The following is an 11,428-nucleotide window of genomic DNA, read 5'->3' as shown; positions in this document are numbered from 1 at the left end:
TTGAAGAACAAGAGACAAATGAAACAGAATCGGATGAAAGTGAGAATGAGAAATCAGAGGGTCGAGTTCTGAGAAAGAGAACTTGGATCGGAGAGAGAAATAATAAAGAAGTGAGACCGAAAAGGGTTGTAAGAGGAGATCTTTGGCCTAACAGGATAAAGAGGTTAAGGTACAGACTGACACGAGCAAGTGCAAGTTCAAGTTCATCGAAAGCTGAACAGGTGAACGAGGTGTCCAGTCAGAATCAAGCGAAAGGTGAAAACAAAAGGTCTCAAAAGAACCAGAGGAGATCAAGAGAATCAGAAAACCTAACCAGAAGTATAGGTCACCGGAATGGACGTACGTGGCACTGTCTGAAGGTGAAGAGACAGAGAGTCAAGGAAATCCAGAGGGGACCGTACGAGAAGTGGTTGAGGAGGAGAAAATTGTTGGAATCCTGAAAGTTATCCTGACTGACATTGGAGAAGAGTCGGATGCTCAGGATGTTGTTGAAGATCTGATACAATTTGATGTTGCTGAAGAAGAAGTGAAAAGTGATGAAAATCCAAATTGAGTGAACTGAAGGAGTCACTTGGAGAAAAAGTGAAAAGTGGAAAATCTAAAATTAGCTGTTTGGAATAATCTAGAGTTCTAGAAACTCAGTAGTGGAGTAGAAGAGGCTAAGCCAAAAGACACTGCCAAAGTAGTAAAATGGCTAACACAGAAAATAATCAAAGTAGATGTGCCTTCTTGAAAAGATGGTGTAGAATGTGCTGCTGCTGTACTGGATTATTAATGCTGTTATGGGGTGTACTTGCTTTATTAGTTACATTTAGGGTTACAATAGATACTTTTGGAATACACACTGAGAATGTGACTAATATAGGGAAGAGTTCACAGAAGGTAGTTCCAACTAGGATTAGTAACATTTATATACATAAAGATAGGTCGATTAATGATTTTTCTAGCAATGTTTTTTCAAAGTTGTTGTATGAATACGTAAAGACAATGGAAGTTAGGGATTGCTACGTCTGTATGCAATTACCTGCGTCCGTTTCAGAGGGTGTTACTTATCACCATCTACCAGCTACGTATGGGATTTCATGTAGTGTGCTAAGTAGTGTTTTTTATTTGTTAGGGAAAATAGATTATGAGATGTCTAACAAAGATAATATTTTTGGGCAATTGCCTATGAATAAAAAGCTGAATCCAGCTAAAGAGGCTAATATTTTTGGTGAGATTTTTATAGAGACAGATGAATTAACATTAGATTACATTTTTAGAAACAATTTAACTTGCAGTTTGAAAGAAGAGGAAATAGCTTTCCTAGACTTGGTAGAGAAAAGGAGAGTGAGCATGCATGAAAAGGCAGGGAAATATAAAACGAGTGAGACAATATGGGATATTGAGATGGGAAAGGAATTGAGGAATGGGGCCAGTCCAACTTTGGCTTTAGATGTACCACAGAAGGGTAAACTATGCATTACCAGAAGGAAATCCCAATATGATAACTACTTTGTTGGGACTAGTGAGTGTCATGATACATACTTTATTGCAACAGGATGGGGTTTTAAAGGTGGAGAAGATCAAGTTTTCCCGGGAGTGTATTATATTTGTGGGAATAAGGCTTATTACAAGTTGCCTGACCATTGGTATGGCACGTGTTATGTTGGCCTGGTCTTTCCAAAGATTTTTCATATAGATAAGATAGAAGATGTAGAACACATTAATTTACTAACGCGCTTTAAGAGAGAAACTTGGTCAGAAATTGTAGGTGATATTTTTGGAGCTTTAATTCCAGCAGTGGGAATTTCATTAAATGCACATGGAATTCGGAAGCTGTCAACAGTGGTAGATCGCTTATCGACAAGTACCGCTGGAGGGTTTCTGTTGGTAAATACGGAGATGATTGCCGTATGTGCCATGTCTATGCAAAATCGACTTGCCCTTGATATTCTATTGGCCAAAGAGGGTGGAGTTTGTGGAATGCTGAAAGTTCAACATTGTTGCACTTACATTCCTGACGAAAGCAAAGATCTAAAGGTCTATATCAAAAATATTACTGATTTGCATGAAGAATTAGTACCACTGGAAGCTGAAAGTATCTGGACTAAAATGGCTAATAAGCTACTTGCTGTTAAGATTTTTATTGCTAAGATAGGTAGTACCATTATTGGTAAAATATTGTTTCCTTTGACATGTGTGATTGTTGCTTTATTGATACTGAGATTAGGGTGTTTGTGTTGTAAAAACAGGGGAGGGAAAAAGAGAATAATTAGAGGAAATACTGAAAAGAAACAAAAGAGGTCAAAGAGAGACCCACAAGAAATAGAATTAGAAGAATTGAGGGAGAGTGTTTACTTGGAGTCAAAGAGGGATGATGAAAGAGAGTCTGGTGTTTAATGTTGTGTCATAAAAGACATTTCGATTTCTCCTAAAGATGGGGACTACATTTTTTTTTGGGTTGGTTTTTGTGGTGATATATATCACCAAAGGGGGGATTGCTGGAGCAGGGTTTTCTATTGAAAATTTATTGAGATTTAAACTCCAGTTTATGTTATATGTCATGATTAAAATTACTGATAATTAATTGATAATTATTAATTTTGTTAAAGTCTTTGACTAATCAACATTACTAATGAAAGAAATTACACGTGGGAATGCGTTTATGTTGCTTATTAATACGTGAACTAAGTTGGTGGGCAAATTAATAAAATAAGTGTTGCAGAAGTACTATTAGTTTCGTGTTTGCGCTTTTAAATAAACGTGCTTTAATGCTTCTTTGTGTCGCAGACGGCTAGATAATTACATACACATAAGGGTATGAGTGGGTAATAACACTGTATAATCATTAAGATGTAGTAACGTTGTTTTGTTTTCCTTTTAATTAAGATGGTCCGTTTTGGCCTAATCCAAGATGGCTGATATTTACAGCCTGCACTCGAGTGATTGAGATGTGACGAGAGGCCTTGCTGAACATGGTTTGAAACCACCTGACTTCGGCCTCTGTCTGAATTAAAAGTTTCCGTGAGGACAGCAGCTCCAGGCTCGCTGCCAATTGCCCTTGGAGAAGAATAAAGTCACAATGAACTCTGATAAACTTGCGGTGGCTTCACTATGATTCCGAGGAAAAGCATTCATGAATGTATCGTTTTAAGTTTTAGCTTCCTCCTTCCGTGTTTTTATTTTTGTGATTTTTGTGAGCGGAGGTTTTTCTAGATGTTGCGAATCAACATCCTTTCCTGTTCGCTCTGCTCAGCGGTTCAACGGACGTTTAGAGATTGTTTGTTACTTTCAAAATTGTTATTTTCACTATAAATATTGTTAGACTAGAGAGGGTCTAAGGCCACTTCTTCCCGAACCTAGGCTCGAGAGGATCGATGCTGATTGAGAGGACGGCGACTCTGGAGACTTTACTGAGAGACCTGTCCTGACCAAAATGACACTTAGCTAGAATAGGTAACTATGAGAATAATGATTTTGCTTTCATTGACTTTCTTTGAACTAATTTAGATAAACGATGAACTTTGTTTGAATTCCAGTGTCGGGTGGTTATTTCCTTGTCATTTATTGAGTTTCAAATGTATTTCCTATGTTTAAAATCATGACTCAGGACAATTTCTTTAAGGTCGCATTGACCTCGCTTTAGATGCAGATTGTTTAGGATTTCTCCTATATATTCAGTGTGGATAGAGTAATAGAATGAATGTTAGTGTGATGGGCCCTAGCGTATGATGAGAGTATGTGCGTGTGACTGTGGATTTACTCTGTCCGTGGAAGTAGGGAGAATTTATATGCTCCGATCTGCAGCAGTAGCACTTTGGAGCACTCACACACTTCTCAGGGAGGTAGTGTAGGAGTACGGAAACTCAGAACTCCGATCACCCAGCAGAGCAATACCTGTTTGTCCAACCCAGTGCTTTATTTGGATAATAATTTTTTTTTTTTTATAGAACCGTTTAAAATGGTATACTGCTGCAGTTATAATAATATGCACCTTGAGATACTATTTTTACTGTCTTCCTGTGAGTTTTGTGAGACATTAATCAAGGCTCATGTGCAGTTACCCCAGTTCAATTATGGTTGTGCTTAGTTCTGTACAGTTTCCTAGATACACCCTCACCACATAGCAGGTCTATACGTGTTTCAGCATCCCGTGTCTTCAATCTCCCCTGCTTCTAGGATGAAACGGCATGGTTACAGGAGTGGCCCGCAGTCTGGGTAGGCCGCAAAAGGATGGGGCAGCCAGAGCTGAAGTCATGAGTCCTTCGGTGAATGCAGGTAATGGAAGTCAGTGAAGGCTCATGGCAGGCATCAGACCTGCTTTTGGGTCACTAGGCAGCTTATGGGCCACCACTTACATGTTTGTTACAACAGCACGCTAGCAGCCACTGGATGCACTTTGTAAATAATGCATTGGTAACAGTCATGCCCACAAGTCTTGACTACAACAGTGACGTCCACCATGGACTTAGTTTTTAACACCTGTGGCAACGTCAGCCACAGGAACAGCTATGGGTTTGGATGGCTACATTCACCATGGGCACAGCTCTTGATTTAAGCATCGAAGTCAACCATGATTGTTCCTATTGCAAGGTTGGCTGCCTGTCCGTGATTCCCTCTTGGAGCCACACTTCTCGGGAGGCTGCACCCACGCTCTTTGGACTTGCAGATCACTTTCTGCAGTCTTCCTTCTCCTGATAGACCCTCCACATTTGAGCCTGGCAGTTTCTGGCAATACCTAGACAGTCACACCTCCTGCGGCTAGACAGGCTCTTTAACTCTCTTAGCAGGCAGTTGGCTTCCAGGCACTTCAGGTCAGTGGTATAGCTCTTTCAGCAAGTACAGACTACAGATTAAGTACCCTCTCCTCTGGGAAGCTGGCAGTCACACAGACACCAGTTCTGATTGTTATACAGCAGCCCTCAATGTATGCTACAGAAAATTCCCTTCCTTTGTGAAAAGACTTGGAAGTAGAGCGACAAAGATGCAAGTAGCTCCCACCTTTATGCAATCAAAGCAGATAATGAATGTGGATTCTCTGTCTGCAATCTCAAAAAAGGGTTTGCAACAGTTCTTCTGTCAAGTGTCCTCTCTAGGCTATTCTCCAGACTGAGCCTTTGTTTAGAATGATGCTCTACATAGCATGGTAGTCTCCAGCCTGGAGTACTCAAAACAATGGTCCAAAAAGGCATGAAGTTTCTGCAACTGGTTTTTTACCAGCCACACTGAACAGTGATCAGGTTGAAGACAAAAGGCTGGCTTCACCTAAATATCTCTCTCACCCTGAACACAAAGATGAGAGGTCCACCTCAAACACCTACCAAATAACAATACCTCATGGAAACTGATCAGCAGCTCCACTCAGCAGGAGCTGCTTAAGTGAATTTTAAAGGAGCCAAGTCGCCTCCCTCCATTTTCAGGAATGACAGCACTACTCTTCTACTGTCTGTGAAAGCAATCTCACCTACATCTTGTGCACAGGAAAAGACTACGGTCATCCAAAATGAGACCTGCAGGCCTCCAATATTCTGGCTCACTCATGCACATACTGCATGTACTACACAAGCCACAAACACACACAATCCGCTTTGATGTCAGTATTAGGATCTAGGTTACACATTGATGCAGAAATTTACACAAGTGGGGCCGGCTGCACAGATAGACGGTCTGGTCATGACAGTGGATTCACAAAACACAATATGCAGCCACCACCACTGTAAATGCTAGATCAATGACAGGGGCGGTAGTCCACAGTTAGAAAAATGAAAGCACAATTGGTGCACCCCTCCAGGCCACAGGGCAGTTGCAGGGCTTTATTTGTGTCAGGGACGAGGCGGCTAGTAAGACAAATGGAGGATTGTAAAGTCAGGCTTGCTGGTGCACAGCGAGGAGGGGAAGCAGCTACAACTTTAAAGAGCATTCAGTGATGGAAGACATCCCCGCTATTAATTTTAGTGTTCTAAGGCTATCTGGCTGAGCGTTTGGAAGGTGGCTGGCATTTCTTTCACTCCACTTGCTAATTTGTAAGTTATGCCTTTGCTCCAATGGTATGGTCGCCATTTATTCACAGGTCTGAATTTCTACACGTGCCTGAAAGACAACAGACATGCAAGAACGAGCGGGCACAAGATAATATGCACACCAATGACAAAGCTGTGGGGATGGGTGGCAGAGCTGGGAAACAGCAAAAGGGAGAAGGGGTGGCTGGGAAGGGAAACCAGCAGAAGAGGAACATTTTCAGCTGCGACTTCGGACTTGGGGAACAGGGTTCGAGTCTCCACATCAGTAAAGCTTAGGCAATAAAAATTGAATGCAAATATATGAGGATCGACCCTCACTAAAACAACAGCAGAAATGCTGATGAATGTAAAAAATATCTGCAATGCAATAGGTCTTATATTTGCGAGAGTTTAAGCTATTGTCATTTTTAAAGCCAATAGCTCAAGCTCTTCTAAATGCGAGATCTATTTCATTGCAAAGAAATGGCCGCGATTAACCTGGGCTGCTATTGGAAAGTGAAAGCGTGCATGGTGCGCTGAATGTTGCAGGAAAGCACGTCGTGCCTGCAGTACCAGACTCTAATTAAAGGAAATAGTGCTTACAGACTAAATAAACATGCTGTGTAACAACAGATGTAAAAGGGCCAGTCCTCATAAGAGGTTACAAATTAAATCAAGGTGGTACTAAGTAGGGACTAACACGTCTATTAACGAATCAGAAGCCAGCATTTACAAAGGACAATGACACAAGCCAATGGAAAATATGGGCGGAGCTTTAAGTCCCTATCTCAATACAGCATGCCTCACAGAGCAGCGCCTGCACTGCCCAGGCTCGACCTAAAAACTATGCGCATATCACTTTAGTGCACAAAGGAAAGAATATTTTATGAAGTTATACGGACGCGGCTGCTTTGCGCCACTTGTGCGTCACTCAGAGTTTCACACCTAAGTCACTGAAATGCCACACATAATCATCCTGAAAACAGAGAAATGTCACACATGCAGATCACAATGAAAACTTGGCAGCTATCTATACACATCATCCATTTTCTTGCTGTTTTCGTTAAATAGAGCTAAATTGTGAATATTTTTCATCCATTATCTTTCTGCAGTTTTCATTAAGTAGAGCTGAATTATGAAGATTTTTCCGACAATCCTTCTATGCTCTGCTTACACGGACCGTCCTGGTCTGCTGAAAATATGCGTTGTGTTGCATTTAACCAGCGTTTAGTTTTTAGGTCTCGCCTTGCTATCGCGTAAGCGATCGCAAAGCGAGACTATTGTAAGGGGCTCCCAAAAGTGCTCCGAAAAGCGGATTGCATGGCTAGCACGCGCACAATCACGCGCATCGTGACGCCATGCAATCTGTTTGGCATCGCACTTCAAAGGGTTCGCTCCCCCGCCTGGAATGCGCTCCCCCGCCCCCAAGCGCGCGCGCCATGCTCCACCGGGCTTGTTTAAAAATAGTGCTCATTAACATGCAGGAGTATCCAGGCCGCCGAACACAGTCCCGGACTCATCCTTCCCCGCCCCCACTGCTCTCAGCAGCAGACCCCAGGAGCAGCTATGCATGAAGAGCGGTCAGCAACAGCAAGCAAGTTAAATATCAATCTATTAATTGTGTTTTTTTTGGCAGCATGGCAAGCTTTTAGTATAGCGTCCGGGCGCCCATCCCGGCCACCGAACGCACGTATGTGCTAAATCACCTCCTCTATAGATTTATAACTCCACTCCGCACTTTTATACAGCAGCTCTGTATGGCTTCAAGCATTGTTCCGTCCCGGCTCACCCCTCCCCGCCTCCAGTGCTAAATCAAGCAAACTGAAGCGGGGTGGTGTTTCTTTGTAACTGTCTCCGGGCGTGTGATTAAGTCTTCTTTCCTGACGATGCAATTGCGCAGTTAAGAGTCTTTAATGTTTTTCTCCACGCCACCGCGAACATTTAAAAAAAAAATACATATATATTCAAAGGAGTAATTATTGTGTTAATCTCAAGCACTGTGGGAGAGTCTTAAATTCGCACGAGGGAGCGGCTTCCTCTAATCCCTTTTACAACAATCCCAGGTGGCTCGAGCCTCTCCTTTACAGACAACTTCCGTGGTGCGCGAGCTCACAGGAGGAAAATCTGGGACAATGAAGGGTCCCGGCAGAACACATGGGGACACCAGCCGATCTATTAAATGAGAACATTTAGTCACATTCTCCTGTCTGGGTGTGCAGAACTTTCTGCACTTTTAATTAGGCCGCTCTGAAAAACTGATCGAAACACACGGCAGTTAGCAGTTATGGGCTAGCAATTTGCCTTCCTTGCTGTTTTTGAAAGATTTAAAATGTTGTATTCTGCGATGGACCGTAACTGTGCCAGTCAAATCTTCCAAACAACAAAATGACAATGCTGGCAACTGTTTTCATTCGAGCAGGAAGACTAGAGTAACATCTGGGGTTGCGCTGGTTTTCAAGCTTCTTTCCCTTCCATTTTAGGAAACATCGTTTCATGGTAATTTTCTTTTGTTGTGAAGTGTGCAATAGCTAACGCTGGCGCTTTGCAAAAACATGAAAATTGTTGTTTTTGTCGTTTTTTACCATACTATAGAATTTAAGGCAAATCCTTGTACCACGTATTTGACGTGGCTCCGTGCCCTTATAACTTGTATGCAGAGGATGGAAAAACGTAAATGATTTAGTGCTAAAATAGTAGTGTGCCTGTAGCAAAATGCACTGTGACAAGCACGGCGCCTGAGTGCTTCCTTAAAGGGAGGTTGTAGACTTTCAGCAGTCTTTATTTGCGATTTATAGCACTGCACTATAATTTTAATCTGACTGTACTTTGGAGGCAATTGTCTCTTCACCCGACCGCCTTTATTTGTAATGAGACCGTAACAGTTCTGGGCTTTTACACTACTGTAGCCTGGTAATATCACTCGCTTATCTCTCTGCAGGGATCTAGCTTGCTGATTATCTTGCATGTACTGCCCTGAGAATGTACGATGCAAACTTGCATTTTGTAGACGGCTCTTCTGATCCTTTGTCCTCGGGTCTCTGCTAACACTTCCTGGCTTCAGAAAAGCTCGTTTGGACTCGGCATGGCAATGCCAGTTGCTGAGTAGCTTCTCATTTTGCAGCCACCTGAAGCGCAGATCTTTACCCCCTGCTGTAATTGGGATATCTTGGGGCTGCATTCCCGGATCAGGTTACTTAAATAAAAGTTGTTACTTTGTGAAACATCAATACAAGCACTTGATTAAGATAATAGGGAGCATCCAGGATATAACGTTTGTTTGGCCACCTTTTAATTTTTCGCTGTGTTTGAGAATGTACCATCCTCCTCTCCCCTCTGCCTCCCTCCCGTAACCCCTATTTCCCCCAGCCTCTCCCTTTCTTTCCAACTGCTTCCACTATGTTTCACAATGTATCACGCAATCTGTTGCATGCTGCAAAAAAAGCAGGCCCGTACTCAATGCCTGTAGGGGGCTTAAATTAAGCCGGTGTCCCTGGTTGTAAAAGGAAGTGACACGTAGGATAAAAGCACACAGCATGTGTTGTGCACATGGAAGTGACAATCCGGAAACAAAGCAGCCTGGCGGCTCCTTGGTCTGCAGAGATCTTATCAGCGCTATAAGGTCTCCACCATCAATGGGCCCCAAACACCGTCTATCGCCCTAAGTGGCCATATGTTAAAGTGATGCTTCAACTTTAATGGGTATTTGCTATTTTCAATTCTCCTCGGTCTGCCAGAAGAGAAACATTTTCGTTTCAAACTGCTTTGCACAGTGCTTTTCTATTCACTTTAATTCTGGATGTGAAATCGTGCTCGCATACAAGAAATTATGTATTTGTGCACACAAACAAAATGGATGTATTCCTAAAAACAGGGCATAAATAATTGGAATAAATGCAATTTTGAGTCTTTCATTAAGGATGAAAGCATGTAAGAGTGCCTGTGTCGACCAGGGAGGCCTTGAGGACACATAGCTGTGCTTTCAGAAACTTTGTCCGAACCACAATTTGCTAATGATATGAATGTATAAAATACATAATTGGTGGCTTGGAGATAGCACGCACACACGTCAGGCGCAAAGGCAGCTTCAAAGAGTTAGCACATGAAAGTCCGATTGTTTGCCGTCAGCAATGCACGTCATAAGTGTCACTTGGCCTTGGGAAGAGTTTGTGGTTTATGAATGCAGCAAACAGCTGTGTTAAGAGATATAGTATTTGCGTTACAAGATATATTATGTGCAACGACTGATTAAAGATTTTGCAGCCCTCCATATGTGCGGTGTATGTGGAGACACAAATGTCTAGCATATCTACTTTTAAAAGCCACCTTATTTTTCGTATTTTACAGTGGCAGTGAGCTGCAGTTTAAGCAGTACTTCCTGTGCCACTGACACGGCCCCAGCTCTTCCAGTGTACCCATCGCGGTAACAGAGATTTTTTTACTTTAACTAACAGGCACCATAGTTTTCACCTTGTACACTGGCAGTGAGTTGCACATCAAAGCAGGGTTTGCCATTTCAATAAAACTGCCCCAGACCATCCAGTCTTTCCAATGCACAATGCCACTACAATTAATTCCAGTACACTAAAAATCACATAATTCCAGTAAACACATCTGCGCTACACCACACATTTACGCGTCACACAATTCCACAATTAACAAATTCAATCAAACTCACATAATACCACGCCACATTCATGCACTCTGCTCCATAACACATCCACTCACACCCCGATCCTCGCCGTTTTCCATCACAAGGTTTGGACAGTTGGCCTATAATTTTATCTCTTTTAACTTTGCACCGTGTTTGCAACAATTGTTTCAAATTATGGTTCTAAGTCTGAAATTTTATTATCAGTTAGTTCATCATGGTGATCACTGACTTTGTTCCTGCCCTTCCAGCCTCCGCATTTTTCTGTTCCTCGCTCGAGATCACGGACTCGCGTCCTTAGCTCACATCAGCTGACATCAGCTGTCTCGTTCACTGGCATAGAAAAACAAGCATTTGCAATGCAATAGGTCTCGCAATTGCGAGATTTTGAGCTATTGGCATTGTAACTGACAAAGCCTTTTAATTATGTGTTTAAAAAACCTGCAATAATAAAAGGCATTGTCATTTACAATAGCAGTATGTCAAAGTTTGTAAAATGCGAGACCTATTGCATTGCAAATGCTTGTTGTGATTATGTTCACGTCCGTTGTTCGGGCTATTAAGCGTGCACGGCTGTCTTGCTATCCTCCCCGTCTATAAAACAAGTAGAACTACACAGGAAGAAAACATAAAACAAGCCGAGCCCACGAAGAGATATAAAAGACACCCACCACTAGTCCACCCTAAACACAAACACTGATTTAGAAATTAGAACGCCGATGGGCTAAACACAACCTGTGTGATCCAACCAGCCAATAACGAGTTGCGGAAGTAGAATCTGATTGGAGCACTTTGACTC

This window comes from Triturus cristatus, chromosome 6, assembly GCF_964204655.1.
Source record: "Triturus cristatus chromosome 6, aTriCri1.1, whole genome shotgun sequence".
Classification (NCBI taxonomy): Eukaryota; Metazoa; Chordata; class Amphibia; order Caudata; family Salamandridae; genus Triturus; species Triturus cristatus.
This window is presented reverse-complemented; position numbering follows the sequence as displayed.